Raw genomic sequence first — 7,429 nt, 5'->3', positions numbered from 1 at the left:
AAAGGAAAAAATCATGTTAATAGCCCAAAATATCTTGCCAAATAAATTTAAAGGAAAAGTGTCACATTTCCTCCTTATAAGCAATGAGTCTTACCTTTGGATCAACTCCTGCAAACCCACCTTGGCCCCTCCATCAGGTCAACAGCATTGTTTGAAGTCAACTCAGTAGCCTAAAATTTAAACTGTATATTTCTGGAATCTATCCCATCTCTATTATTTTAGCTACTGCGGCTGGTTATTTGACACCCATCTTTGATTCCATCTTCAGCTATCAACCCTTAAATATCTATACTCTTCTTTACCTCTAATCCATCCCAGGGGTCAATTAAAAGCTTCAGACATAAATCTCCTCTCAGTTAGCCTACAGAGAATTCATTCTCTTTTCATCCTGTCTTAAGTATCTGCATTTTCATGTATCAAATCTACCTCTGTGGTTTTAACCTTTTTAAAATAAAGTTCTTATTCCCAAACACTAAATGTCTCCCCAGGAAATAAAGGTCCAGATATCTCAGCCTGGTTTTCGAGTATTTTTACAACCTGACCCCCAATGTCCTGCATCCATCACACTTTCTGTCCCTCTCCTTGAATTCTGGAGTCCACTCAAGATAAACTGGCTGTTGGTCCCGGAGTGCACAGGATCCAGGAGGATCCTTTCCTCCACATACGTGCATGATGTTTCCCACCTGCAAGGAGACCTTCATCCACCATATCTAAACCATCCTTCAGCAGCAAATGTCCCCCTTCCTGAAGACCTCCCTGAACTCCCACACAGAAACGGTCTTTCCCTTCTCTGAGCCTCAGTGCCCTCTCTCTAACATGAATTACAGTGTGATGCCTCCACAGGCGGAGTTCATCACCAGTTCACTCAAACTTTTCTTAGTGCAACAAGTTAATCTCTGAGGAGTTTGAATCCCGGCCATTTATTAAACCTGGGGTTGTTTAGTTAACCTCTACCAGCCTCCATTCACTTGCTTGTATAATGGGGGTAAGACTCCCCTGGTGGTCCAGTGGCTATGACTCTGTGCTTCCAGTGCAGGGGACCTGGGTTCAATCATTGGTCAGGGAACTAGATCCCACATACTGCAGCTAAAGATCCCATGTGTTGCAACCAAGAGCCAATGCAGCCAAATAAAATTAAATAAATAAATAAATAAAATGGGGGTAAGAATGATCCCTACTTCACTTAGGTTAATATGAGGATGTCGTGAGACAACATATGACCAGTACTTAGCTGGCTGTCTGACACAGAAGAGCTCACTAAATTTTAGCTATGGTTCTTATTTATTTGTATCTGTGGAAGTTACTCTCCAAAAAGAGTTCCCTCTCTATAAGTGTGTGTTCAGTCAGTTCAGTTCAGTCACTCAGTCATGTCCAACTCTGTGACCCCATGAACCACAGCACACCAGGCCTCTCTGTCCATCACCAACTCCCGGAGTTCACCCAAATCCACGTCCATTGAGTCAGTGATGCCATCCAACCATCTCATCCTCTGTCGTCCCCTTCTCCTCCTGCCCCCAATCCTTCCCAGCATCAGGGTCTTTTCAAATGAGTCACTCTTCGCATGAGGTAGCCAAAATATTAGAGTTTCAGCTTCAGCATCAGTCCTTCCAATGAATATTCAGGACTGATTTCCTTTAGGATGGACTGGTTGGATCTCCTTGCAGTCCAAGGGACTCTCAAGAGTCTTCTCCAACACCACAGTTCAAAAGCATCAATTCTTCGGCACTCAGCTTTCTTCACAGTCCAACTCTCACATCTATGCATGACTACTGGAAAAACCATAGCCCTGACTAGACAGACCTTTGTTGACAAAGTAATGTCTCTGCTTTTGAATATGCTGTCTAGGTTGGTCATAACTTTCCTTCCAAGGAGTGAGCGTAGTGTGTGTTACTTCACCCATTACCACTATTACTACCCCTCCTCTTGAATCAGGGCTGGCATTATGACTTTCCTCGATCAATGAAATGCAACAGGCCTTGCAGATGCCACCACCCCAGAGCTTTCTATATTGCCCAGCTATGGTCAGTCCCACTGTGTTCTTCAACACCACTGACAACAGCAAGTCTTTGGACCACGTCTCCTTTGAGCTGTTTGCAGACAAAGTTCCAAAGACAGTGGAAAACTTTCATGATCTGAGCATTGGGGGCAAAGGATAAATCCTGCTTTAACAGAATAATTTCAGGATTTATGTGCCAGGGTGGTGACTTCACATGCCATAATGGTACTGGTGGCAAGTCCATCGATGGGGAGAAATTTGATGATAAGAATTTCATCCTGAAATATACAGGTCCTGGCATCTTGTCCGTGGCAAACACAGGCCCCAACACAAACGGTTTGCAACTTTTCATCTGCACGGCTAAGACTGAGTGGTTTGATGGCAAGCATGTGGTCTTTGGCAAGGTGAAGGAAGGTCATGAATATTGTGGAAGCCATAGAGAGCTTTGGGTCCAGAAATGGCAATACCAGCAAGAAGATCACCACTGTGGGCTGTGGACAAATCTAATAAATATGACTTTTTTTATCCTTAAAAATAAATAAATAAAATGCAACAGAAGTGATACCACTTCTGGTCTTCTCCTTTAAAAAGCCAGGCAGCTTCTGCTTTCTCCCTGGTAAAGCCAGGCACCTCGCTGTAAAGAAACTTGGACTAGACTATTGGATGATGAGACCACAAAGAAAGAGAAAGGCCATATGGAAGAGCACTGAGATGCCAGACATATGAGTGATGTCATATCGGACTTCCAGCCAAGCTCAATAGCCAGCTGAATGCATGTGCATGAGAGACTCCCCAAGCAAGACAAGCAGAAAAACTGCCCATTTGAGCCTCAGAAACCTTAAAGTCAGTCATGGATTTATGGGAAATCATAAATTACTATATAGATAACTAAAACAACATCTATCCACTTTCCCCTCTACTAGACCATGAGCTCCTTATGCGTAAGGATCATATCAAATTTACATTTGCATCATCAGCTCCAGAAGCTTCAATTAATTCATACATTAATACACTAGTGGAGTATGTGAGTGGCTAAGGCAGAGCTGTTTGAACGGAAAGCTACTGAATGAACTATTTCCTATCTCTTTATGAGGATACTGGACACACAGAATCAAAGCCCAGGGTACAAAAACATTAATACAATCTGACAACCTAAGCAAGAGGACCCCATTTTTGAAAGCTCCAGGCTCAGCATCTTGGTTAAACATTTCCCTTCCAAAACAACCTGGATCCGTGTCAACTTCTAAGACACTGGCAACCTGGGCAGCCTGAGGAAAGGAAATGGGAAACTTGGATTTATTGTACCAAGTTGAAACTGCAGAGGGAAACAGATGGGAGATAAAACATTCCTTGATGTTGACATTTTTCTACCCATTCAAGTAGTGATAGCTGCTCACCATCTGTCTTGGCTCCAGAGAGTTGGGTCTTTGAGCATTGAAAGAGCTTCCTTCTGTCACTTCTGCAGAATGATATTAAACGTATCACCTCTTAAGATTATATTTTGTCTAACACAGAGTCTAGCTCTGTCCCTTTAAGCCTGACAGCCCATCCCTAGATCAAAAGACCTAAAAAGAAGATATCTCATCCAGCTTTTTCTCTTTCTCACTTTTTGTCCTAAACCATAACCCTCTTGTTTTCATATCTCTTTTCTGTTAAGAATCTTGCCTATGTCCTCAGACTCTTACTATGCACTAGAGGTTCTGATCCCAAGCTCTTCGCCAACCACAATGATTTATTTTCCCATGAACTTTCCAACTTCCGGTTATATGAACAAAGTGAAACCATGCCACCTCAGTCATACCACCTTCTGACCAAAGCATCCAGAGTCAACCCTTGTGATCTCTATAATTTCTGGGCATTACACATGAGATCTCAAATGAAGCCCACATTCTATCTGCTAGAAAGCATTTTACATGAATCCTTTGGAAATGGGTTATGAAGAGAAACAAAAGGATCAAGGATATGATCCTGCTAACTTGAGATTTGAATGAAACCCCATGCCAGATACACTTGATAGCTTTCACTCTTAACTTTTCATCAAGTCAAAAGTCATATCCTCCACAATAATTTTTGTTAATTCTCAAGGTTCTTATATTCTCACTGCCACCCCATGCTGCAGTTCCCTGAATCTAATGAATTCTTGTTCCTAGTTTTAATAATGCCACATGTACATGTACTGAGCCTCAAATACCTTTCTTACGTCATAAAATGCTTCGTGAGTCTTTCACATGTGAGTGCAACAAAACCCAGTCACTGTGGTCTAGGACATAAGGACCCAGTGAAAGTACAGGAAAAAAAAACAGTAGACAAACAGCGGTGAACACTCTTCCAGGAAAAGCTGAATGTGCTCTGTAGAACAGCACCTCATTCTGGAGGTGAGTTGGGAGAACAGAACAAGATTCCCATGGAAATAAAAAGCAAAAGATACTTACATTCAAAGTATGAGCCATTAAAACAGACAAATCCCAAGTTATAGCTAGACATTTCAGTATGTCTCAATAATTTATAGAACAAATGGACAGGAAATCAGCAAAGAGGTGGTAGATTTGAACAGCTATCAACCAGCTTGACCTGAGTGACATTTACAAAACACTCAACCCAACAATGTCAGGATACACATTCTGCTCAAATGCATACAGAACAGTCACCAAGAAAAACCCTATACTGGGTCATACCCCAAATCTCAATTATTTCAAAAGGACTCAACTCCCAAAAAGTATTTTTCTCTGACCACAAAGAAATTAAATTAGAAATCAATAACAGAAAGATTTCTGAAAAAAATTCCCCAAAGTGTTTAAAACTAAATACATATCTAAGTAATCCACAGGTCAAAAACAAAATCAAAAGGGAAATTAGAAAATACTTTGAACAGGAGGAAAATGAAAATATGAGAATTTATGGAATGTCACCAAAGCAGAGAAATTTATAAGACTAAATGCTTATATTAGGAAGGAAAAGTCAATTTCACTTTCCACATTAAAAATTAGAAGTAGAAGATAAAATTAAACCCACATTAAGCAGAAGAAAGGATATACTAAAGATCAAAGTGGAAATAAATGAAACAGAAAACAAAAAGGCAATAGAAAAAAAAAAAATGAAGCCAAAGTTGCTTCTCTGAGATCAATAAAATTAATAAAACTCTAGCCATAATGATTAAGAGAAAAAGAGAAAAGACTCAAATTATCAACATAATGAATAAAAGAGCTACAACATTTAAATTTCTACTGGGAATTCTCTGGCAGTCCAGTGGTAGGACTTGTTATTTTCACTGCTGGGACCCAGGTTCTATCCCTGGTCTGGGAACTAAGATCCTGCAAGCCATATGGTACAGTCAAAGTAAAAAAGTAAATTTCTACAGATATTAAAGGAAAACAGCAAATACAGGGGACTTCCCTGATGGTCCAGTGGTTAAGATGCTGCACTTCCAATGTAGGAGGTGTGGGTTTGATCCCTAGTTGGGAAACTAAGATCCCACACACCACTCACCCAAAAAATAAATAAATAAAATTTTAAAAATAAAAGTACTAATACAGTTATGTCAAGTTTAAAAATAAAATAAAATTAAAAAAAAAAGAAAAAAAAAGTAAATATAATAAACAACCTTATGACAATAAATACAAAAACTTAGATGAAATGGACAAATTCCTTAGATGACACAAATGACCAAAGCTCATTAAAGAAAAAATCTGGCAACCTGAAAATGTCTTTCAATGAAAGGAGCCTAAACTATAATTTAAAACACCCATCACGGGAGAATGGATACTTGTGTATGTGTGGCTGAGTCTCTTCACTGTTCACCTGAAACTATCACAGCATTGTTAATCAGCTATACCCCAATATGAAATTAAAAGTTTTTAAAAATAAGTAAGGTATTGTATATACAGGGGAAAAAATATATATATACATACGTCCCAATGTTCATTGCAGCACTGTTTACAATAGCCAAGACATGGAAGCAATCCAAATGTCCCTTGACAGTGGATAAAGATGTGGTGCAATGGAAGATACAATGGAGCATCACTCAATGATTAAAAAGAATGAAATAATGCCATTTACAGCAACATGGATGGATCTGGAGATCATCATACTAAGTGAAGTAAGTCAGAGAAAGACAAGTAGCATATGCTATCTATCACTTATATGTGGAATTTTTAAAAGTGGTACAAACGAACTTATTTACAGAACAGAAACAGACTCACAGACTTAGAGAAAGAACTTATAGTAACAGACAGGCGTGGGGGGTGGACGGGGGAAGCGTCGAAGGAGGGATAGATTGGGGATTTAGGACTGACATGTACACGCTGCTGTATTTAAAACAGATAAGCAACAAGGACCTACTGTATAGCACAGGGAACTCTGCTCAATATTCCATAATAACCTAACTGGGAAAAGAATTTGAAAAAGATAGATATATGTATATGTTTAACAGAATCACTTTGCTGTACATTTAAAACTAATAAACACTGTCAACTATCCAATATAAAATAAAAAATTTTAAAATAGTAGCTGCATCATTAAAAAAGAAGAAAACTCCAGGTCAGATGACTTCCCAGTGCATTCTATCAAATATTTAAAGAAGAAATAATGTCAATTCAATACAAACTCTTCCAAAAATTGAGAATGGACTACTCCCCAACTTATTCTGAGGCCAGCTGTACCCCAACAACAAAATCAGGAAAAGACATTACAAGAAAAGAAACAGACCAATATTCCTCTTGAATATAGATGCAAAAATTCTAAACAAAACTTCAGCAAATCAAAACCAACAATATATTAAATGGATAATATATCAGGACTATGTAGGATTTTTCCAAGGAATGCAGGGCTATTTTAACATTCAAAATTCAATCAATATAATTTACTATGTTACATAGTAAATCAACTAAAGACCAAAAAACACATGATAATCTTAACAGCCACAGAAAAAGCATTTGCCAAAATCCAACATCCAATCCTGATTTAAAAAAAAAAAAAAAAAAAAAAACCTCTGGAAACAAGAAACAGAAGAGAACTTCTCCAATCTGAGAAAAGCCATCCACACACACAGACACACACGGACACACACACACACCTCCAAAAACAGTTAACATCATACTGAATGGTGAAAAACTTGAATGTTTTCCCCCTAAGATCAAGAACAAGTCAAGGATTTCCACTCTTATCACTTCTACTGAACACTGTACTAGAAGTTCTGGACAATGTAATCAAGCAAGAAAAAGAAATAAACAGTGTCCATACTGTAAAGGAAGAAGGAAAATATTATTCACAGATAATATGATAACCTATCTGGAAAAAAACAAAATCAATCAAAAAACTACTAGAATAAATAGATGAGTATAGGAAAGTTGTAGGATTCAAGATCAATACATAAAAATCCATTATATTTGTATATGCTATCTACAGTTGGAATCTGAATTTTTAAAAATATCACTT

General features: G+C 38.3%; 1 pseudogene; it reads left to right on the top strand.

Moving 5' to 3' along the window:
* Positions 1–2,018: 2,018 nt before the first annotated feature.
* LOC129631615 (peptidyl-prolyl cis-trans isomerase A-like) lies at positions 2,019–2,503 on the top strand (annotated as a pseudogene).
* The last annotated feature ends 4,926 nt before the right edge of the window (positions 2,504–7,429 follow it).

The sequence above is a fragment of the Bubalus kerabau genome, chromosome 17, assembly GCF_029407905.1.
Source record: "Bubalus kerabau isolate K-KA32 ecotype Philippines breed swamp buffalo chromosome 17, PCC_UOA_SB_1v2, whole genome shotgun sequence".
Lineage (NCBI taxonomy): Eukaryota > Metazoa > Chordata > Mammalia > Artiodactyla > Bovidae > Bubalus > Bubalus kerabau.
The sequence above is the reverse complement of the archived record's forward strand: the minus strand, read 5'-3'. Positions and strand labels throughout refer to the sequence as shown.